Source organism: Sceloporus occidentalis, unplaced genomic scaffold, assembly GCF_023333645.1.
Source record: "Sceloporus occidentalis isolate IW3139 unplaced genomic scaffold, rSceOcc1.0.p SCAF_3, whole genome shotgun sequence".
NCBI lineage: Eukaryota > Metazoa > Chordata > Lepidosauria > Squamata > Phrynosomatidae > Sceloporus > Sceloporus occidentalis.
In genome coordinates, this window is record NW_028316983.1 from 239,443,805 (window position 1) to 239,469,408 (window position 25,604).

Consider the following 25,604-nt stretch of genomic DNA (forward strand, 5'->3'; position numbering starts at 1 on the left):
GTAGAATTCAGAAACTCAATGTGACAACCCTTCAAGTATTTAAAAAGGGCTATCATATCACCTCTTAACCTTCTCTTCTCCATGCTAAACATCCCCAGCTCCCTGAGTCATTCCTCACGTCTGAGGAAGTAAGCCAAGTCTATGAAATCTTACGCTACAACTTCTTTTGCTGATTGAAAGGTACTGCAAGATCCCTTTGCAACTCACCAGGCATTGCATATTATTTCTCAAAAGTAACATTTTCAGTGTTTCTATGGCATCCTTGGTCCATAGGTTCACAGCATAAGAAAGTAATAAATTTACAATTCAACCAAAGCATATCCCCATAGATCTAGATGTGACTGTCATTGATAAAATTAATAAGAGGAAACCATGTTGAAAAGAAGCTGATTGTTTCTTTCATCTTCTGGAGCAGAATGTTAGCTTTTCCATTAGTGCTATTTCACTTTTTTTAATACCAGGATTCATTCAAGAGGTGCTTGTTTGTTCCAAGCCAAGTTATCAGTCATGCAGCATGCATGCATATATATATATATATATATATATATATATATATATATATATATAATTTTAAAATGTAATTTTTAAAATGATTTAATGTCTCACAGTTGTTACAAAATATGGAGAGAAGGCCCATTTTGAGGTCAATGGGAATAAATCTTATGCAGTTACTTCACTACCTTACAGGAGGGCTGATACTTGATGCCACTTGTCAGAACAAAGACGGGGAACTCCTAGTGCCAGATGAAATACACAGGTGTTGCCTGTCTGGCTTAAAAGTTGCTTCTGCTGTACATTGTGAGAACTCATGGCATGCAAGTGTGATCTGATTTGTAGCCCCAGGAACCCAGTGTAGGGAATTATACAACTTTGGTTTTAACCCCATCCAGGCCCTTTGTTTTGCTCCTTATTTGAGTATGGCTCCCAAACCAGGGGTGACAAAGTTCAGTCGTGGGCCCAACCTGTTTTCTGCAGCACCCTTTAGCCCTCTCAACAAAGTTTTTGCTTTCAGAGAAAAACAAACTTCCACAACTTCATCCCAACCATCTAAAATAAGATCCAGCTGTAGAAACCCATAGACAAACATATCACTTTGCTGCCACATTTTGGCCAGACATGTAGACCAGCAGAGGGATGAAATTTAGTTCCTGATGTAGTTGTTCCCCCTACTGTAAACTCAATAAAACAGAAAATGAACCTCCAAGATTCCTCACCCATGTGTTTAGATTTCCTCCTGTTTGAAATACACTCATTCTTAGGTTGAAATTGTGAAAGCATATGGAGACATATGAATCACAGTCATAATATTAAAGGCACTCTAATCATCAACAAAGTATTGCCAGTTTCTAAGATTAGTTCACAGAAACTCCTTTGGTTGAATCTGAAGAGTACTGTTATTGATCACCGTCCTGAAACATAACAAGCGAAAGCTCCCAACTTAAGTATTTTCAAGATTAATAGAATAAGACAAGGAAAACCAAGGGTTTTATGGAAAATCTTATATAGGTTGGGAATGTCTAATAATTTGTTGTTGTTAACTGCCCTCGTGTCAATCCCGACCCTGGTGATCCTCTGGATGAGACATCTCCAAGGCTGTCTTCCAATGTCCTGCTTAGTTCTTGCAAACTCATATTTAATTTAATTTAATTTAAATAAATAAATAAATAATAGCATCCATCTATCTAGCATGCAGCCTTCCTCTCTATTTCTCTCCACCTTTCCTAGCATTGTTGTTTTTTTTCCAACAAGTCATAATAATAATAATAATAATAATAATAATAATAGCTTTATTTCTAGCCCGCCTTTCCAGAGATCAAGGCGGGTTACAATGGTGGATTTTGCAATCCAACAACATACAACATAAGAAGTCATGGCTTCTTATGATATGTCCAAAGTACAACAGCCTAAGTTTTGTCATCTTGGCTTCCAGGGAAATTTCTGGATTGATCTATCACCCATTTGTCTGTCTTTTTGGCTGTCCGCGGGGTCCTCAGCACTCTTCTCCAGCACCATATCTCAAATGAATGGATTCTCTTCCTATCTTGCGTCTTCATTATCCAGCTCTCACATCCATACATGGTTAACAGGGAACACAATAGCTTGTATGATTCTGACTTTCATATATCCAAGGCCTTGATTACAAACTTCTAATCTTAGAACAAAGCACATTAAGTGGGGAAAGAAATGAACAAAATGGAGCAAGCAATGATTAGCTGATGTTTTAAGGCAGGTCTTGATGTAACAACATCTGGATGTGAAGGGCAGGCAGAGGATGGGAGAGGAAATTAAGAGTGGTTTCTACTTGAGTTCAGTAAGCCAAAAAGGGAAACAATTTCTCTCTGCCCACCCTGGTCTTTTGGCAGTGCAACTTCCAGCCATCTTCCTTTCAGATTTCCTTTTCTCCCTGGAATGTCCTTTCAGCATTCTCTATTTTGGCTTCCATGTTTTTCTTCTTCTTGAAGCACCCTTGCCCATTCACAAGCTTGACTAATATATTCCAGTTTCTCTCCCAAAAGTTTAGTCCAAAGGAACTGTTTTCCCCTTCTTGTAGTTTTTTGTTTACTTTATTCTTTTAACCCTACTGAGAACAGCAGCAACTATTCTATAAAAAGAAGCAAAACATACAAGCAAAATGGCTAAAGATTTCATTCCTCCATAGGCTCAATTTCTTTTCTCCCCATAAGGTAAGATATGCTTTTGGCAGCTCAAGTCAGACTGCACTCCAGCTACATTTATTTACAACAAAGATCAATTAAATGCACTCTGGAGAAAGTAAGAACTTCATGCAATAATCTTCAGAGTAAATGTTTATTATTCAATATGTATCATTTATTATTAAAATATGTTTATCCTGCCTGTTTATCATGAGATCTCAGGGCAGCAAACATAAAAAATGAACAATTTACCCATATTGGGAGGAAGCACAAATCAAACAAACAATTTTAAAAAATGTAAAAAATTTAAACGATATCAAATTAAAATATAAAATTTAAATGAAGTAAGAGCATCTTAAAACATTTCAAAGAAATGAAAATCTAAGTGATAGGTATGTATATGTAGTAAGCAGATAATATAAAGTGTAGGAAATGGAAATGTAAGAAAGATATGTGCTATATATATATATATATCTCTGTTGTTTTAAGCTCAATAACATTTTTTTTAGGGGGGGGGGGAAACATTTCAAAGAAATTAAAAGAGCTTTAAAAGGCTAGAAGCTACACCATGCCTGTGCTTAAAAGAAAATTAAGTGCCAAAGTTTTTAATAAACAGTCATGTTTTGACCAGGTACTGAAAAGAAACCAATGCTGGTGCCAGTTAGGACCCCAATGAGTGGGGTGCCACAGCTGAGAATGCCTTTCTCATATCCACCATTACAATGTCCCAGCTTGAGGGACACACAGATCTCAAATCTTATATAGAGAGGGGTGTTTCTGTAAGTATTGAGATCCTAAGAAATTTAAGATTTTGAATATCATCGCCAGGACCTTGAATTGAGACTGGAAGTGAATTGGCAGTCAATGCAATTTCTTTAAGACCAGTGTTATGTGTTGTCTACATTGCACCACTGTCAATCTTGTTGCAACATTTTGCACTATTTATTATTATTTAATTTATTTATTTCCAAGCTTTATATCCCACCTTTCTCCTGCAGTGGGATTCAAGGTGGGTTACAATATATTAAAAAACAAACAAACAAGGTCAAAACATTGAATACAGAAGTTAAAAATAAACACTAAACAACTAAACATAGATAAAAACAGCCTAGTTCAAAACAACAATAATCATAGATCCTATGATCCTAGCTCTACTTTTCAAATCATCTTCAAGAGCAGCCCCATGTAGAGTGCATTACAGTAGTCTAATTGGGAAGCTATCAGCGTATGGACTACTGTGGCTAAGTTATCTCTATTCAGGAAAGGCCAGAACTGGTGCAAAGCACTCCAAACCATGGAATCCACTTGGACCTGTAGTAAGAAAGATGAAGTACACACAAGCAAGCATCTTCTCCTAAGGACATTTACTTAGGGTTGTAATAACCTAGCTGTGACTAACCTCTTTTGGGGGGAGGGGGCTGCCAAAATTAACTATCTGGTATGTACATTAATGTCACATTTCTTTTTGTTTTGCTTTTCAAATGAACCCAATTCCAAGCATTCACGCTACTGTAATGAACTTGAACTATAGTTTCCATTATCCCCTCCATTAGAGGAGGCTATAACCATTTGTAATTATACCAGTTCTTGCAAGAAAGACCTAGTTTTCCTCACTTCAAATCATAGGTCCTTAGAAGAAAACTCCCCCTCCAAAAAATAATAATAATGTTGCAATGTGTATAGTATGAACATAAGACATTGAAGCATGTCACCTTTTTTAAATGAAACATCAAACACTGAATTGTGAAGTCAAAGGCTTTCATAGCCAGCATCCATACTTTTTTTGAAAATCTCTGAAGATGCCATCCACAGATGGTGGTGAAACGTCAAAAACAAAATCTTCTAGAACATGGCCACATAGCCCGAAAAACCCACAAAAACACACTGAATTGTGCATGTCTATCCATAGTATTAAGATGTTCCATGTCAAATGATACAGGAGTTAGGCTGCATTTCTGCACTCATTTACCTGTCAGTGAGGTCCGCACTGGCCAAATAAAGTGGCTTCTAAGTGCTTTGGAGATGGGGTGTTTAGATGACACAAAGCAAAACGAGGTGGAAAGCAAAACCAAGCCTCACTCTGGGGCTAAAAACCGGAGCAAAAAGAATACTCCAGGTTATTCTGACTCAAGGCAGAAAATATGCTTCTCTGCATTGGCCTATGTGCATGCATAATTGGGACAAGAAAATAACCATGCACTGGAGCTTGATGCTATATGGTGCGGACAGTGCATGGGTGTTTGCCCCGCCTTGGAAGCAGTGTTGTTTGGAAGCTCGTGGCATTTTTAATATTGTTAGCTAGCTGTTCCCAGACTTTGGGATTCTCTCCCCCTATTTGTTGTTTGCTTCCATCAGCAAGTGAAAACTTTTCTGTTATAACTCTTTTAGGAACCCGCTGCAAGGGCTTCTTTGTGTGCTTTCCCACTGATTTTTATCTTTTGCCTTTTTATTTGATTTAAACAGTTTTAACTCTATGAATAGTTTGGTTGCATTCTAACAAATTTTTGTATGTTATAATCTTTATTTAATCTTTGTGAAATGTCTTCAGTTCATTTTGAGGTGGGATGTAAATGAGCTAATAGTACAGCGCGCCCGTGCCATACGTGGGCGTGCCATACGCGGCCTTGAGCATACGCACTCAAGCTGCGGGGCGCGCGCAGGGCGGAAGGGGCGGCGCGTCCCATTCAATTGAATGGGCGCGCGCACCCGTTGCGCCCCGCGCGCTCCCGCGCTGCCACGCACGAGCCCCATTGTTTCCAATGGGGCTCGAGCATAGGGGGAATTCGCCTTACGCAGCGGGATCCGGAACGGATCCCCCGCATAAGGCAAGGATGGACTGTAATAGCAATACTGGTAATAATAACCATAGCAGAAAGTACAATCAGAATGCAATGGAGGCAATACGTCCCTTTGTCACAGCTGTGAATCCTACTTCATATTCCCAATGCCAACGATGCATCAGCCAATTCACAATTCTCAGTTCAAAACTGGCAATTCAGATTTCCAAACAGGGTTTCCTCTTTCCTCCCCAGAGCTGAACGGTGTTCTTTTCTAAATGAATGAAGTACAGTGGTACCCCGGGATACGAATTACCCGGGGTACGAATTTTTCGGGATACGAATAAATCCCATAGGGATTTATTGTTTCGGGTTACGAAGGTTTTTTCGGGTTACGAAAAAACCCCGGCGCTGTTTTAAATGGAGCCGCGGCGGAGCCGCGGCTTTTTTTCCATTAGCGCCTATGGGAATTCGGCTTACGAAGGTTTTTCGGGTTACGAAATTAACCGCGGAACGAATTAATTTCGTAACCCGGGGGACCACTGTACTGTATTCTGATTACAGACCATCAGGAAAACACACCTCCAGTGATTAAGGTCATTAAGGTTCCTTCATTAAGAATCTGGATGACCCACTGAGGAATTACACTCATAGCAAGTCCTTTCTGATCTGCTAACAAGGCATAAACCCAAGCACTGCATGGTGGCTCAGCATCTGTAACCCAACAGAAGGGTTATGTCCTAGAATTACACTGAACACAAGAAAATGGATTGTTGCATAGCCAGTCTATTGTGTGCCATCATCTTCTTTAGTCAAAAGCATTTGTTGAAATCAACAGTATCACAGCTCTTGAAATGAAAAATCATCAGCTATCAACTCTAAAACATCTCATCTCCTGAAATTCTAACGGCCTGGATTTAATTCAGTTTGAAAACTTTGTTTGGACTTAGAAATGGGTCATGAGAAAACGTAGCTGAGTTTTCCGTACATATCATCAATGAGGTAAAGTACAACAGTAACACCTTTGTCAACAAATACTAATCACAACAGTAGTTATGAGGATATCATATATTTACTGATAATCTTTGAAGTATAATCTTCAAAACCAGATTTTAATGCCTATTGCCTTAAGGCTATACACAAGTGGTTTTGATTGCACTACCTTGGTAATTCATACTGTTTGCTCATATTAAGGTATACTGCATTTTAAGGTATAATGCATTTTAAGGACAATATTTACATATTTTAAACAGATGCAAAGGCATTGCTGAAGAAAGTGTGAACACATGTGGTAATGTAGTAACAGTGCAAACACCAATCACATTTACAAATGGAGATTTCAATAGATTGTACAATGCATTTTCCTGCTGAGTACGGCTGCATGCTGTCTTACTAAAGGCTAAAGCACTGCTGGAGTTGTGTTGTACATTTAAAAAGAGGCTGAGAAATTCAGGACTTTAATTAGTAGGTTGGACTGCTTTTTTTTAACCCACTTTTATCCAGCCTTTCCTTCAACACCATCAGGATGGCATTTGTCATTTCTAATGTTATGTTTTCCCTTACAATCCTGCGAGTGAGCTATTTACTTTTTTACAAACTTTTTTTATAAATATAGCAAATTCTAAAACAATTGATTCTACATAACTTAAAAAAACAGAATTATCTTCCATAGTCCATATTACATTCCATATCACATTATATATGTCACAATCCTTATTATGCTATACTTAATTTACTTCCTAAAGTCGTCCCAGTAACTAGTCCTATAAAATATATCAGCTCCTTGTCTTATTCTCCATCCTACAAAAAAAGACAATATATATCATACACAAATGAAAACATTTTACAACATTAACAAATCAGCAATTTTTTTGGAAGATCTCTTGGAATCCACAAGCTTCCATATTTTTCCCTGTCTCTGCTTTCTATCCTTAGCCCAATTCTGAGTACAAACTTTTATTACAGGTGACCATTCCCCCTCTGTTTAGTATCTTAATTGTTCAAAATAGTTGTTAATTTGTTGATTTCTATCATCTCTAATACTTTTATTAACCAGTCATCTAAACTCAATAGGCTTTTGTTTTTCCAATATGAACTAATATCAGTCTTGATACTGTTATCATGTACAACAAAATACATCAATGCTTTCTTTTCATTTATGTTGGAATTTTATTTAACATGTTCAATAAATAAATTTCTGGCCTGAGTGAGCTATTTGCTAGTCCAGCAAGATACAATGAATTTCAACCCACTATCTGGACCCATGTCTCACTTGCTAACTACTATACAACACCAGCTCTTTGCTGAAAGTGAGCAATTTGAGAATAATTGTCCTACTCCCCACAGCTGGTTATGAAGTACCTACTCACCTGCTGCACCTTTGTAATTAGCTTCACAAATCTGAATTGAAGGTTAATGATTTAAATGATCTTGTGCAAATGAAAACCTGCATAGCCTCAATATTTTAAATCCTCTTTAAAAACCGAAAATCTTGTATGTTTGGCACATCAAAAATGTTGTTTGGGGTATATCCAACAACATTACACATTTTAGAAAGAAAGTGTCTACCTCAACTATGTGCTGGTGATACAAACAATGCTTATTTGTGGGATATGAAGTAGCCATGTTCAGTGGTTATGAAAATATGTGGTTGTGAGATGGTAGTTTAGTTAATTCTATGGTTAAAAGCCAACAAATAGTAAGGATAGCTTGGAAGCGCTTATCCCCTTTGCATCTAGATCTTCCTGTGTTCTACAGCAGATACCAAAGAAGCTCCTCAACAATCCCAAGAAACTGTATTTTGAAGTTGTGCAGGGATCTGTGTGGGAATCAGTAAACCAAAGTAATGGGAGACAAGATTATGAGTGAGGGAAAAGGGAAAGAAAGAGAAGTCGTTTGGGTGAATGAAAAATTAATTTTCAAAAATGTTCAAGATAAGAAAAATAAACCAAGAACAACAAGGTAGGATGTATTCAATCATAAATGACATTTTTCACCTTCATTTTGGTAATGCTTTTAGTGCAGAAATTTGACTTAATTTTCAATGGCAATTTAACAAAGTTTACCCCTTCTAGCAAAAATACAACTATATTCTATTTTAGCTTATCAATAGCTAACTAGGCACATTAACACTTTTTTACTAGTAATTTGCTCTCTTTGTACAGCTGCTCACTAAAGACTGAAGTGCAATTAAATAAAAAAATTTTTTACTGTATTTCTAAATATCTTCAAGGTATTTGGAGCATGTCCAATAATTAAAGGTAGTCATTTTGTTCCCAGTTTCATGATCTTTGCAGGAATTTGTCTCCCATCATATATCTACCTAGATCCTATGATCTGACTAAAATTAATTTAAAGTGATTTGCATTTGTCCTAACTAGCTCAAGTTGCCCCTCCATACCCTATTCACCTATACATGTGTCTCATTGCATCATTTTCAAGAACAGTTTCTTCATATCCCAGTCTAAACTTGTTTCTTCAGCAAGCTTAGTGAATACTTTGCAAGAACATAGTTATTATTTCTGGGTATTTAAAGTTATACAAGGTGCAATGAAGTCAGACCAAAAAATCACGCTGATTGGTGTCTTCCATAAATGGCATGATAAATCAAGTTAAAGGTGTAACGGAAAAAGTGGGAAGTTTAATTTACAGACAGAAAAATGTGACCCTACATGGATACAGAATTACAAACATTCAGCATGCATGTTTTCCAGTATTTCTAATCCAACCTTTTTCTGCTGCAAATCTGTACTTTGTAAATTTTCTTTAGCATTTAATGTACTTAAAACATTTCAGTTTTGTTTTACTGTCACAAATATGTGATGGGCAGTAGTATGTTTCCACAGATAAGCAACCTAAGCTGAAAGAAACAGACTTGATTCAACAAATGTAAAAAATTTCTCAACCCTCCTAGAAACTTTATCATAAGAATGGTCAATTTAAAGTGTATCCCCTACATGTGATGTTAGCCATTTTTTGTGAATCTGTATTAAAATCCCTAACCTAGTTCTTTCAAACTCCTGACACCACAGGGTCTGCTAATGTAACATCAGAGGCAAAGATCTTGGGTATTCTTTGACAAAGGGACTTCTACAACTCATAAAGGCATACCTTGAAGAGCCCTGGATTGACTGTAGACAGAATTTTTACAAAATGAATTTCCCAAATATGTCTAATAACAAATTACCAGTTTTTAATATGCCCTTTCAAAACCACTCCCTTCCCATTAGTACTGTACCATCTTATCCCATGTGATGTGCTAACCATCATGAATCTCATCCACATTACACCTATAACTCAAGTGCTCGAACATGTTGTATACAAGGAAGGATGGGAAAATTCTGTAGCCCTCCAGACACTGTTGAACTGCAATGCCAAGCAGCTCTAAGCAGCATAGCCAATGCTGAGGAAAACTAGGAGTTACCATTCAATATAATTTAGAGAGTTACATGGTTTTTATCCCTGTGTCTATTGCTGTACAGTGTCCTGAAGTCTCAGTGAAAGTGGCTGGATGGCTAGAATGCATGTGGCAAAGATCTTGGAGATAACACATCAAAGATGAGCAATGACTCTTTGTGGCACCTATTTTGTGATAGTGTGTTTGCTCCCCCCCAAATTTTCTTATGTTTCATCATATTATGAGTACACCTATTCCACTTCAAATAAAAATGTCCAACCACTTCTCTAGAACTTATGGATACATTAGGACACCAACAGGATTCTGTCCACATATAAAGACACTTTAGAAAGTAAACACAAAGGACTAAACTCAATTGTTAGAGTAACTCTTACAATCAATGGATATTGCATACATTGACTTCTATAAATAAATTAATTAAATTGGTTTACTGTAGTTGGATTCAGCCCAAATATTTTGGGGATATAATTGTCCTTTGCATCTTCTATTTTAAAGTCAGTCCGGTCCACCAGACCAGGCCTTAAATGTTATTACTATATATCAAAATACTGAAGGGTGCAAAGTGCTATTTCAACCACCCTGCCACAGTCATCCAGCCTAGACAGCCAGCACAGAAAGCAATGCAGAGCATGTGGAATACCATAAGATTTCACTAATAGCCGACTAGAATAAATAAGGTCGTGCATCAATGCACTGAAGAACTAAAAGAACTAATACTACACTGCACTGTGATCTGTTGGAACTTTCTGCCTCTCCTCCTAGTCAAAGTTTTATATCAAGAGTAGCTAAACTTGTTTTGTAAGATTATGAATCTTCTGGGGAGCCTGGATTATAGCTATAAGGCAGTTTAAATCACTATATTTGCATGTGTACCAATGGCATATGCATTTGCAAGGGACCATAGAATATAAAGCAACATTTATGCCATTGATTCCTTAGACTGGGAGACCTGCCGTTCCTACCCCTGTAAAGTGTGGATTTAAGATCATAAAATATCTTCTATCTCTGCATAACCTCTGATAGAGTAATTGCTGCTCTGTAAAATGTAGGTGGCAAAAAACACCAAATTCAGAGTTAAAGCATGTGTTCAGGAGAAATTTTAATTTATACAGGTTACTATTACACTTCCTGGAAGGTCCCACCACCAGAGTTGAATGAAAGGCACAGAGTATCAAGTCACTCTGTCAGTGCAGAGAATAATCTGTTCCAGCTAATTCCAATTCTCTTCTCTCTTTTTATACTCTGGAAAAAAAAAAACGGCATGAAGAATGGCACATGTCTCTTAAGTCTCTCTCATCTACTATGCAATTATAGTACTTTAGTACCACTTTAATCACCATGGTTCCATGGTATGGAATCCTGGGATTTTCTGAGGTATTTAGAACTCTCTCCCAAAGAATAATACTTGTCTGAGTTACAACCTTGGGATTCCATAGGATTCAATCAAGGTCATTAAAATGACATCAAACTGCACTAAATGTGCAATGTGAAAGGGCCTTAGTAGGAAACAACTTCTGAAACACGTAGATTCAAATATGTTCCATTTTCCAGGGCTTTGCATTCCATATAACACTGCACAAATGCATCTGCCCATTTCAAAATCGCTTTCTTCTGCAGTTTTTCAGGAGCAACTTCAGGTTTACTAATTAATTTTCCATGCTCTGTCATTTCCTCCTCTTTAGGAGCCTATCTTGTTCCATAATTTCTTCCTCTTGGGAGGCCTATCCTGTCCTCCTTTCTTAGCTTGCACTGTCCATGCAATTTTAATGGTAAGACTCATATTACTTGCATTCTGCTGCAAACGTAGCATATTGTCAGTATTATGTTACTTCCCAAGATGTGGACAGGTCATTACTCCAGTTTCCTGAGCCTTGGACAAAGTCTTCTGCTTTGTGGAGGGCCAATAAGGAGACTCATAGACAGGGGATGCCTGTATCAGATAGAACCTGAAACACTGTGTCTTTGGATATCTCTCAGGGCTAGCAGGACATGCAATAGGAGTACAGCGCGCCCGCGTCATACGCGGGCACACTTTACGCAGACTTGAGCTTACGCGCTCAAGCCACGTGGCGCGCGCAGGGCGGAAGGGGTGGCACATCCCATTCAATTGACTGGGCATGCACGCTCGTTGCCCCCCGCGCGCCACCACACCGCCATGCATGAGCCCCATTGTTTCCAATGGGGCTTGAGCATAGGTGGAATTCGCCTTACGTGGAGGGATCCAGAACGGATCCCCACGTAAGGCGAGGGCCGACTGTATAAGCATTGGGGGTTTTTCCCCTTTCTTTCTTTTGGCACTGTTCTCACTACATAAGGAGCTTTAACCAGCATTAGGAATTGGAAAGGAGACAGTAGGTTTCTACAGCTTCAAACTGAGCACTAACCCCACAGAAGCACAATATTGCATGATTCCACTTTGTCTTATGCACATAAGTCATCAAGATATCATTCTGAATGCACAAACTGCCTGGGAAGAGTCATGCCAATAAACATGCAACACAATCTCTTTAAGTGTGTAAGAGCATTAAACAGCTCCCCCATTGTTCATTGCAGCGCAGCAGGTTTGAGGACATCACCAAAATCCAAATACTGTTAATGAAAAATTAAATGAAAAATGCCAGAAATTAGTCTTAACAGTAGTATCTTTCAGACCTACTCTCCCCCTGATTTTGCTTTTCCTCATTTACAACCTGGAATGGAAATTGCTTTAATTGACATTGCCACCACTTGACATACACATGATACCAGTGTGAAGGCAAAAAATATTTTTAGTGTGGATCAAAAGACTTCTGTGAAAGCTTATGTGAGGCACTATTGGTGAGATATATCCACTACCACCCATATTACCACTCTAATTTAACTCAAGTAGCTACCACCCACGATAGTCTACGTATTAACATGAGTTGCTTACAGACTTTGACAGAACCTTGCATTTAAGTAAAATGTTACTTAAAATGGCCTACAATTTTGGCAACTGCAATTTAGCACAATGGCAAGAAGCATTTTGAATACATTAACAAATAATAGTGTTCTAGAAATACTTCATACCGATCTGATCTTCAATAAATGCTGCAGCTTGGACTCTTGTTTCTTGTTTGAGGATACTCTAGAAAGCAAGATATCAATTTCTCCATCTCTGAGGAGAACATCTAGCCATTAAATATATTAAATGAAAGTGAGTATGAGTAAAAAGTTGAAGCTTTTGCTTTGAAATCTCCCAAAGATTTTAGAAGTGCTGTGCATTGAAATCATTTATTCCTCCTGTGCTGAAAGCTGTGTTCAAGATTAAATTTCAGTTGCTCTGAATTGTAGATTCAACCATCCCTGCTGACAGTGAACTACTTATTAAGATTTATTCAAGCGTAAGAAAAAGAAATTTTGAAAGTAAGTTTTCAGTAAGAATCTTTAAGTAAACCACTGATGCAAGAAGATCCTAGGGCAAATATTAACACGAGGTTTATTTAATTTAAAAACTGGAGACAAAGTATGCAACAGATACAACTTCCACAGGTAGATGTAAGCAGTCACATTCGTCTGAGTGGAACAGAATCAAAGCAGTTGACTGGCCTCTGCCCCCAATACAGTATGTGTTATTCAGGAAGGCTGCCTTTCCAAATCAGTTGAAGTAAACATCCACCTCCCAGCCATTCCAAGTGATACAGCTGAGTGTAGGATGTTTACATGAACTAAGAATCAGTGGCAACAATACAAACACAGCATTGATGCACTTTAAAAAATGTCCATCTATATAACTAACTTATTTTTAGCTGCCTAAGCCAGGACCTTCCTGTTAATGAGGTACCTAAAATACAGCATTTTAAACAGTACATTGGTAAATTAGTTTTCTTCTTAATGTCTTACTAAATTTTAATGTCTGAAGCACATACAAGACTAAAAAGCAAACAGAATGAAAAATATCAATAACAAAGCAATAAAACAAAATATTATGTTGGATCTAGACTTAGTCATGTGAAGCTCAGATCACATAGCCAGGTTTGAGTGCTGCACTAGGGCTCTGGGAATCCAGTGTTTTAATCCCCACTTGGTCACAGGAACCCACTAGGTGACCCTGGACAAGTCACACTCTTTCAGCCTCAGGGGAAAGCAATGGCAAATCCCCTCTGGAAAAAGTCCTGCCAAGAAAATCCCATGACAGGTTCACCTTAGGGTTGCCATAAGTCATAAATGACTTGAAGGCAAACAATACACATCAAAGCATAGACTCAATAAAACCAATGGAACAATGCTGTCACAACTAACGTAACACTCACCAGTTTTGAGATCTACTCTGATGACTACTGAGACTGAATCACAGAGTTGGAAGAGACCTCAAGGGTCATAGTGCAAGCTCCTGCCATGCAGGAAGACAAAATCAAAACACACCAGATTGATGGCCATCCAGCTTCTCTTTAAAAACCTTCAAAAACAGAGACTCCAAATTTACATAGCAATAGAAAGTACATTTCTATACCACTTATCAGTGCACTTAAGCACTCCCTAAGTGGTTTACAAAGTGTAAGCTAATTGCCCCCAACAATCTGGGTACTCATTTTAGCCACCCTCTCGGAAGGATGCAAGCCTGAATCGAGCTTGAGCCCTTTTCTGGTACACTCTTACCTCGGGTTACGAACGCGCCGGGATACGAACTTTTCGGGTTACGAAAAAAAAAAAATAAAAAATATTTCCGGGTTACGAAGGTTATTCCGGGTTACGAATAACCTTTTGGTGCTTTTTGGCGCTATTTCGCACCAAATCGCGGCTTCTCTGCATTAGCGCCTATGGCTTTCTCGGCTTACGAAGACTTCCGGGTTACGAAAATGGCGCCGGAACGGATTAAATTCGTAACCCGAGGTAAGAGTGTACTGAACTTGCAACCTTATAGTTTGTGAGTGGCTGCAGTACAGGCATTGAACCACTGCGCCACCAGGGCTCCAAACATAACAATTTGAATAATCCTTCTATTATCCTTTTGGTCTTTCCTTCCCATCCCCAGAAACTTCATTTTCATCCCAGTTGTTTTTAAAGACAGAACTGCACTGCACATTGCAATATAAATTTAAAGAGCTACGTTGGGTGCATCAAAAAAATTGGGTCAGCTCTATGGGACTTGACTTCATCTTCTCCAAACAGCAACTCCCTGTACCATAATATATGCCTGTTTTGAAAATCTCATCAGTTGCAAAAACAAACAAACAAAAACAGTACACCCAGTATTCAAGAAACACAAGCTCCCAAGCATACAGTTCTACATGGTTTTTAAGAACCTGGAGAAAATGCATATGTATAAATATAGCCTGTGTCATAACCAGTACCCCAGAGGCTCTATGTCATTAAAAAAACTCATCTACTATGCAAATAACCTGCTATCTTGGTCTTATTGTTAGTCTCTATATACTTAGGGGGTTGTGTTTGAGGCTGTGAAGGAGTTTAGCTGTGTTTTCTGGGGGGTTGCTTCCGCCAGTATTATGTGGCCATTTCATTTTCTGAATCATCTGCATTTTCCATACTAGATTTCTTCCCCATAACAACAGATCTGAAAGCTTCATGATCCTGCATTAGACATCATCATTAATAACCATGTTTCTCGGGAATGTCTGTGTAGCATAAATTAAACAGAGCAGCTTTTCATATTTCTCAAGTAGGCTAAGTATTAGAAATTGTGTTCTATAAGCGAGAAAGCATTATGTAGACTGTAAAGTACCTATCATACAGATGAGTTATATAACAGGTAGCTGATGTGGTATTTAAATACTTTCTAAATTTTTATCATGCCTTCCTCCAAGGGGCTCAAAGAGACAGATAATGGTGTCTTCCCCAGGTGTGGCTTGTCCAGTAACTGAATGGACCAGGATCTGGTGACTTTTGGCAAGCTTACTACAGCACATAACTGCCCTGATCAGACAACACATGTGTGCATGGCACAAAGGTATACAAAAGTGAACATTCTTTTATTGTTTGAAATCTATACATGACAAGTTAATGTTCAAATCGACCCCCATCAACATGAGCAATATGCAGAACCTTTTCTAAATCTATCCAATATTTTTAACAACTGTATCAATAGTGAGAAATAAGGTATCTTAAACATCAAACAAGACAACACTATTAAATGATAAATCCCAGTTACTGGCTTGCTATATATAGTTAACGTCAGTGGATGAGCATGTATAACCTTCAGATAAATGGGACAATCTAAAAAAGGAGCTGGAAAGGGAAAACTTGTAGTCTTTTCTGTCTTTAATGTCATTTTGGTAATCCCATTTAACCTGTACAAGCAAATACATGTCAATGTAGCAACATATGACATCACCATGCATCACAACAGGGTGTTTGCCAAATATTCATGTTTTTTCCCTTCCCATATCTCATCCTATTAGTGTTACTTTTATGTTTTATTACACATCTCCAAGTTTAATTTCCAGATATCTGAAACATGTGTTTTACCATAAGAAAAGATTAATATCACTGACTAGTCACTAGGCTAGAAATATACTTGGAGTAGCAACCATTTTTTTAAAGGTTTTTCCAAGTATCTTCATAAATCTCCCACATACTGACGAGGAAATAACAAAATGGCAAGTTGTAAGGAAGAAAACGTAAGCAAGGATGACTTGGAAAAAAATGAAAAAGAGATACTATTTAGTTGTAGAGTATATGCTTTGCACACAGAAAATTCTAAGTTCAAATCCCTAGGAATTCTATTAAAAAGATATAGGTAGCAGACTCTGCCTGAGGTGTTGGAGAACTGCTGTTACTCAATGCAAACCCTACTAGATGACATAAACCAGTGATCTGAGTCATTATAAGAACGCTTCATAGATCGTATCTGTGACTGCAGAGGGTAGTAAACAAAATCACCAGGGACTTGAATCCCTATACATTTTGGGAAAATGCATCTTTTTGCTGAGCTCAAAATGGAAATTGGGAATAATTATTTCCAGATTTTTCCTTAAACCAGACATAGTAATGGCAACAGGAAGAAACTCCTCACTCAAAACATGCTAGCATTAAAATGATGTATACTTATAATTTATCTTTTTCTTCCAGCGTTGTTTATGAATAGCCGGTGGTAGCAAACATCTGACTGAAAGCTGAAACTTACAGCTTCCAGTCGGGGATGTTTACAACAACAGACTACTGTACATCTGGAAAAGGACATCTCCTTTGAAAAGAAGAAAATAAATGTTGGTAAAAAAAATATCCTTATCTCTTATAAACCATTTTATGGCACCAATTATGATAACACTTCAATCCATCGACTTTGGCAATCCATCACCTTTGGATAACACAGCTACCATATGCTGAGAAAGCACACTCAACATTTAATTTATGCAGAAAGAATCTCACTCAGAATATTTATGCATGTAAAGATTTATTCATTTTAAAGTAGACTCGGTAATATCAAATGCAATTACAGAAAGCCCTTCAAGTATTAGGAAAGATGCAGAATGTTCTTAGCAAAGTGGAGTGGAAACTTTTTCTTTTCCTAAAATATATCTTTCCATAGAATTAATTAGCAATCATATTAGATAGCTGCAAGGTTGTGATTAGATTCTCCATCCAAGAGCCCAATGAAGTACACACATATTGTCTAATACATAATGTCCTTGTCACTTATGAGAGAGACAAAAATGCACATAAGCCAAACCAAAAAGTCAAGTTATGAATTGATCTGATTCTCATTTGTCTTGTAAACAGTCAAAACAATAAAGCACACTTTAATTGTGGTTATGCTTACACTCAGCAAGTGTAAGCATAAATGTGCTTTACTGCATTTTCTCTCTAATCGAGTACTTAGGTTTAAGTATTTTTGGCCACTGGAGAAAACTTCTTGAGATATTTAACACAGCACATAAAAATAATGTTTTGTAGTTGTTAACTGCCCTCGATCATGGTGACCCTGTGGATGAAACATCTCCAAGACTCCCTATCCTCCCTTGCTTAGGTCCTGTAGGTTCAGGCCCATGGCCTCCCTGACTGAGTCTAGCCATTCGGTGTGCGGTCTTCCTCTCTTTCTGCTGCCTTCTACCTTCCCTCACATGTCTTTCAGAGAGTTCCATAGCTTTTCATGATCTATATACTGTAGTCAAAGGCTTTGCTATAGTCTACGAAGTACATGCTGATTATCTTCTGGAATTTGTTGGTTCGCTCCATTAGTCATTGCATGTTTGCAATGTAGTCCCTAGTGCCTCTTCCTTTTCTGAACGCTACTTGTACCTCTGGGATTTCTCTCTTAATATGTGATTGCAATCCATGCTGCAGAACTTTAAGTATAATTTTGCTTGGGTGGCAATTAGTGCTATGGTCCTACAGTTGTTTTGGATCTCCTTTTTTGTGGATTGGATTGTATATTGATTACTTCCAGTCTGTCAGCCATCGTTTTGTTTTCTCTATTTGTTAGTATGTTTCAGTTATCACTACAGCTGATTCTGTCTGTGTGCAATTCAATTGGACTATCATCTGTTTCTGGTGATTTAATTTAGTAAATTAACATAGCATACCTTTATAGGTTTATGTAGTAATATGAATGGTAAACCAGATACTCTATTTAGGGAAATAAAAATCATTTTTTTAAAAAAAGCCTACATTAATAATAAAAACAGTTCGAATAATACAATAATACTAACACTATTTATCTTGCAATTACACACACAGACACATATATCTTGCCATCTTTTCGGGGGTGAATAAAGTTGTCATACATAGTGGTATTGAACAAATAAGCATAAACAACTGGTGAAAGAAAAAGGTCTAAATATTATAAGCCATGTGCTCTCAGATTTCTTCATTAAACCAAAGAAAACATGTCCATAACATGTCGCACATTCTAAAACCTTCAACAACAGTGTGTGAGTATGTGTGTGAGAGAGAGAGACCAAGTTATGTTCACACTTGAGAAGTGCAGACTGGCAGCAATCAAATAGCATCTTGAGATATTGTGATAACACAATAAAGGACTCAGACAAAGTCAAAAGGAAACAGTTTACAGGAAAGGGCAATCAACCTTGCCAAAGTCTAGCTGAAAGCCACACATTGCATCTTCAGTTAATACTGTATTATCCTTTTTATACAGACTTTTAATAATCTGAGATGAGCCTAATTGAGTTTGCTGCTGTTGTTTAATAGCAATTTTAAATATTTTTTTTAAAAATACAAAGCTGTTAAAGGGAGGATATTGCTATCATCAAATGAAAAGGAGCTGGGATGCAGATCATTCATAGTTCACTTTTTTCATGTTTACAGAAAAATGGACAAAGTAAGTCCTGGATGAAGTCCAAGGAGGGGGATGTGAGGAAAGAGAAGGTGCACTGGAAGAAGACAGGTCAGAAGGCCCCTTGATCCATTACAAAAGACTTTTTCTTTTTAATTATCTTGTCCCCACCCACACATACAAAAATGAAGATCTTCAGCAATCATAGGCTGTTTAAGTAATAATTAAAAGCAGTTAGAAAGTTATCACTGTGGGGGAGAAAAACCCAAACCTGCTTATGCTAGCCAGTACTGTGGCAGTCTCTCAGCATGTAAATATGGAGTTCAAGGAGGAAGCCTGAGAAAAGCACTCACAGACATATCAAATGAACAGCTATAATTTTTACGACATCTAAGGCCATTAGCTCAGGATGCTGCCTAGCAGTATGTTATGCCAACTGCATCTCCATCAGAAAGCTATCCAGCCTTTAGACATGAGGGGCAGGGAGAAAATAGATAGAACAAGGATGGAGAAGGGTCTTTTCTAAGCCTGTACACCTTGAGAGTTCTCTGCCCCATATTATCTCTCAGATTCTAATACCTGGATAAGTTTTGTTAGTGTGGGAATCCCATAAACTGACATTTCACTGGCAAAAGGTCCCAAACTCAATCCTCAGCATTTCACGGTAGAGCTAAAACAGTCATACAATCCACACTGATTAAGTAGGTTATTCCTTCAACAGTAATTAAACATTACAAGTTCTGCGTGAGGAAAGCTTTAGAAGAAGAAAAAAAGCAAGCTTAAAGTTAACTATTTTCTAGGTGAGCAGATACATCTGCATGAACAGCAGGCACATTAAGGAACAGACATGCAACTAGAAAATAGTCCCCCCCACACACACACATACATAAACACATACAAATAAAAAATGGAAGGAAGCATTCCCTAGCCAGCCATTCATACTGAATGTGTGGTGGGGGGATTTAATTGCAGAGATCTTTGTTTAAAAATATTTCCCACAAATAGATCTTGAGATAACCACATCAGTGTTAGAATGAGGAAAACACATGCAGTCTCTGGATAACAAACTGACCTTGGTTGTTTTTCAGAACAAAGTTTAAAAGCCAGTAGTTATTTACAAAAAAGCACTCTACAGGCAATACTAGAACTGGAAATGTGGTAAGTAATGGGATATTTCACGCAGAGGTAAGCACATGGTATTTCACTAATTAGGCAGCTGAGCATGAAGCTGGAGAGGGCCATTTATAACAGCTTTCTCCTTTCATGCAAAGAAAAGGGTTACTGCAAATGATAAATGACAGAAGTAGGAGTTGCAATAACTTCCTTGCAATTTTTATTATATCTGCAGCCTGTGCACAGCTAGACCCCAATCAACACAGTAGAGCATACTCCTGGGTAAATATGCAAAGAAATGTGCTATGGAACACATACAAAGGAATCCCAGATCTTTGCACCAACAGTCATAATCAGTGTCCAAACTACTAGACAGTCAAGAAGGATCCTAGCTCTCTGGTTCCCTTTCCCCACTTCTACTTCATAGTAGTACTTGATAGCTTTGGCTGAAGAGAGGGGTATAAATAAATAAGTATTATTATTACTACTTTCAGAAGGCTCTGTCAAGGCTATGACTAGATAGCCTCAGTGTGGTCAAATTTGGGACAGTTCAAGATACTGTATCTAGCCTGTTGCCTGAAACCTGCTATTTAGAGTACCGAGTTCCTTTATCAGCTGCAGTGGCTTCTAATTTCTTAACTCAGGGCAAGGCTTTGGCTATGAGCTTAAAAACTGGCATTATCTTGGAACCAGATTGTTTGAAGTCCAGATTACCTGAAAAACCACCGCCTCCAATGCAAACATGCCTAGCATATGGAAGGAGGATGCCCTATCAAATTCAGATACCATCAGAAATGTGTTTTCTTGGAATGCAGGAGAGGGGCTTCTAAGTGGTCAAGCTAAGGCTCTGGAGCTCTCTGCCCATGGAGAACTATCTAGTCTTACCACCTTATTTCCCTTCTATTGATTGATAAAGCTCTTATGTTCAGGTAAGACTGCTGGCCTGCTAGGCTGGCTATTCTCTTGTCTTAAGATATGGCATTATTGCTAGAACTCTTTTTTTTTTTAAAGAACAACTAGCTGTCCTTTGTGATTTTGATATACATTGTATTGATAATTGTATGTTCTCTGTTGCTTGAAGACACCATGTGGAAAGACAGGACTTCCACTGTGAATTTAATTGTAGGTCTTCCCAAAAGCACCATTTACAACTCAGGCATGTGGTTTTATAGTTCTCTCTCCTACATTCTAGAAATCTATGGATGCAACTCTATACAATATATATAGTCTTTAGGAAAACACCACTAAATTAACTGGGCTCCATTCACAGCAAATAGTTGTTTACAGAACTTTCCTGTTCAGCAGAAGTGTGATAAGCCAGCTGTAAATCAGTTAAATCTTTAGACAGCTGAATTATTTTTATTTTTTTGATATCTACACTTTATTCAAAACTCTAAGATTTATATTTAAGTGAAAAATCCAGGATATGACCCTCACATAACAAATGGCTTTTCTGCTCTTTGTGAAATTGAATTCATTCACCAAGAAGTAACCACGTCTGGTCACAAGGTAACAGCCCCCTCCATACACACACACACAAAAGCTGAGGGTGGCAACCCTTAAACAGGGCCATTAGCCCTCTGTGTGGGCTAACGGCAAGGCACTTTGCCATTAAAACAACTGCAGCAGACCATCTTGAAGCAGTTACTTCTAACAGTAAAAGGATGATATCATTTCAGAAACAGCAGGAGAAAATAGTTTTAATTACTTGACATCAGATCAAACAGCTTTCTAGAAATTAGTATTATTCCCAAAAATTAGTGGGAAGGGGGTTAGAGCAAGTTCTCAGCATCATCATCCAGATGCTGAAGGAGAAAATAAGTTGGAATAGCAAACCTAATGTTTGTATCTATCTTTTTAAACAGAAAAGCTCATTTCTACATTACCTTCACCCGTGAAATACTGTACTGATATATGGTTCGCACAAATACTTCAGTGTGGACCAGATTACAGTTGTTCCTTTTTGCTTTTCCACTTGACTGAGAAGAATGGTGGCTATATCAGGCTCCCCCTCTCAAATGCAATGACATATGAAAGACACATTATTAGAAAGAGGTGGAAGGGCCAGCAATTCCTGGCTAAAAGAAATAAACTAGTTAGAAACTATGCCTAAATTGCTCATACTTCTTTTGAAAAAGTAATAAGTAACTGCTCACTCTCTCAACATTAAATTAACTTCAAATTGTTGTCCATCACACTGAAACCTTGCAAAAATAACACACCAAGCAGTAAACCAGATGAAGCAGAAAAATACTGTGAAAAGTCTAAATAAAAATATTATAACAGCCAAACTACACATGATTCTGTACCTCTTTTATAAAATGAAAAGCAACAACTTTTGGAAGACCAAAGAGGTAACAATAAGGAGTTTAACCATTCTTCTCTGCCTGCAGTCTCAACAGAAATTGCTCCTCCAAATCTGTTATTTTTATGGGAGTAAAAGACTTCTAAGTTCCAGAAAACTGTTTCAGAGTATGTCAGCCAGTACATAAAGTATTCAAATCTTAATCAAGAGCTACCATACTAAGGATTATCAGAGAGAAGGCAATTCCAAATAAGCAAGAGAAAGTGTGTAAGAAAGAAGGCTGGTTCCCCCTTCCTTCAAGAAAGGGAAAACAGGCCTCTTCATTTAGGTTTCTCTTAGCCCAACTACAGTAAACACAGTATTTTCTTTTAAGTAGCATGGCAGGGGGTTGGACTGGATGGCCCTTGTGGTCTCTTCCAACTCTACGATTCTATGATTCTATGAAGTAATCATGACCCAAAACAGACGGGCCAAATAACACGGTTTCCTGCTGCGTTCGGAGCATAGCGTTTAAATGACGTATGCCCCGAACACAGCAGGAAACTGTGCCAGACTTGCATCATCTGGAAAGAACTATGCCATTTTGCCAGCCCAGATCAGGGCCACGTATCCTAAGAATCCAGAAGCTGCACCAAAGCTGCACTCGAGTGCTTAGGAATGGAGTGTGGCTTTGGCGCGACCTCCAGACTCTTAGGACCCATGCATCATTTAAATAGCATACCTCCAAAGAGACCTGAAGCAGCTTTATTTTGGAAGTCTGTAACAGGCCATAATTTTTCTGGTAATTAAAAGGCCTGTAAGATAAGACTAGTAACAATCAATTATCTACAAAGAAGACAAATGTTGCAAGGCACCTGACATTCAAGTTGATCTGCAGAGATCTGGAGAATTCAGTTTTCTATACTACCTGAGGTCCACTAGCTCAATTATGACCAACTTACATAAGTGTCTTTGAAGTGCTTTTCACACCTTTCTCTGTGTGGGCTAAGTGGTTTGCTCGCAAAATCAGGAAAGAAAAGAATGGCATGCTAGGCTACCAGACAGTAATTGTTCAGATAAAGCCAAAAAAGTTTGGATTCAAAGTGTCTTAGAAAAACAGGCAACAGTGATACAGTTACTAGATATTGATCCAACTTGCACCTGAATTGAATTTTTAAAGTATATACCCTGGCAAGCAAGGAAGCAATGGTTCCACAAAAAGGCAAAGGCTGACGCACAGAGTTCCAGTAACTGAAGATCAAAGATTGCCTCTATGCAGCTTCTGAAAAGATCAATACGTATTCAACTACAACAGACATGATAAAGATGTTGGGAATGTCATTATGTCTCAGCATGCCAATTAAAATTTTGCTTACTTCAATTAAGACAGAAATTTTCAAGGAGGGCTAGAAGTCATAATCATGTGTTTCTGGCATTCCACAGCAGGCATTCATCCTATTTAGACAAAACTTCAATCAAGACTTTATTCTAGCACCTACTAGTGTAGTGAGGTGAAGCCTGAGGCTGGGAGAGTTGAGAGGGGTGAAGGTGACCAGGTGGAAGAGATCTGGGATGAAGCCTTGGAGGAGGGGGCAGGAGAGTGGAAGGCAGAGCCCCAGGGGGATATAAGAGGGGAGGAGAGGAGTTGCGCGGGGAGAGGGAGAAGACGCGGTCGAGTTGAGGGGAAGAAAGGTAACTCGCAGCCCCCAGAGAGTCGGGAGGCCAGTGTCCCTAGTGGGAAGGACGAGTCCTCGGGCCCCACAAAGCGGTGAGGCTAAGAGACCCCCGGGAGGAAGGGGATTTCCGGTACCCGGGTGAGGGAGACTGGAGGCGTAGGGACCTGAGGAACTTGGAGTGTGAGTGGTGGGACCCCAAGGGGAGCCACTGGGAGCAAGGCCCGGAGCCTCAGGACTGGGAGAAGGCCGAGAGAGGCTTTGGAGAAGCACTCCGGCGGACGGCGGAGCGAAGACCTGAATACAGGCCGGAGCAACGTGGGAGTTGACTCACTGTAGGGCCTGAACAAGGAGAGTTGTTTGTTGCTGTTGGACTGGGGTTGGGAGTTATTTTCTACACTGTTTGGTTACTTGTTGCCATTAAAGGCGTCACTGTTGCTGCACTTCTGGCCTGTGAGGGTTCGTTTCACACGTGGGAATGACGTAAGCGGGCAGTTCGGCCTACACCATGCACCCAGCTATGCCAGCCCTGCCAAAAGGCCAAAAGTGTGTAACTTGAAATATGCAAGGAAATAAATACAACGGAAGATTTCTTGCATGTTGTCAGGAGACAAATGCTTTTGAGCAATCAAGAAAATGAAATTCCAGCTTACAAATTGTATCTGAAAGAATTTTTGTAAATTTAGATGTTATTATTCTCAGTCCTCACTTAAGATGCTGAGAAGGAGAAGTCTTGAGGGGGGGGGGGGATGCTGCACCCATTTTCAAAAAAAAAAAAAGGGGGGGGGGGGAGAGGACCCAAACAATGAATGCCCAGTCAGCCAGACATCAGTGCCAGGAAAGACCCCTGTGAGAAAAACCCCAGTGAGAGCCCATGGAGAGCTACCACCATTGGCATAAACAAAACAGACAACTAAAGATAATTTAGATTATAAAAGATAATTTCACATATTCATATATTAATTGTATTGATATTTTAACATACAATTTATTGTGTTTTGACAGGAATCTTTTAAATTAAAACCCAGGGAGAAAATCAGGACATAAATCAAGAAGAAAATAAATCCAGGTATTGCTGATAAACTTCCTCTAGCCTATGAATTAAAAGTAAAGGTATTCCTCATTGACAAGGTTATCAAGTCGTGTCTGACCATAAGTGGTGGTACTCATCTCCATTACTAAACCAAAGAGCCAGCACTGTCAGAGACTACTCTGTGATCAAGTGGCCAGGACATGCTCTACTGTATTTGCCTATTTATGTACTTGCATTTGCATGTTTTCAAACTGCTAGGCTGGCAAGAAGCTGGAACTATTGACAGGAGCTCACCCCACCATGTGGCCCCTGGACCTCAAACTGCCAACCTGCTGGTCTTGCAATCAACAGAGTCAGTGTCTTAACCACTTGAGCCACCGCATCCCTATGAATTACAAATGGATAACAGAGATGACATTTTCTTGCACAAATGGCTACACAT

The 25,604-nt window shown here is 38.6% G+C and overlaps 1 protein-coding gene across 5 annotated transcripts in view; it reads right to left on the bottom strand.

Annotated features, from left to right (window-relative positions):
- ZFAT (zinc finger and AT-hook domain containing) overlaps positions 1–25,604 on the bottom strand; it is a 191,863-nt gene that overhangs the window by 146,916 nt on the left and 19,343 nt on the right. The window contains exon 1 of one of the 5 annotated variants that reach the window (XM_089518005.1): positions 22,059–22,214. The exons of the other annotated variants lie outside the window; for them this stretch is intronic. The gene's annotated coding sequence lies outside the window, so the exon portion shown is untranslated. Of the gene's footprint in view, positions 1–22,058; positions 22,215–25,604 lie in introns of those variants that run through there. 5 annotated transcript variants of the gene reach the window in all.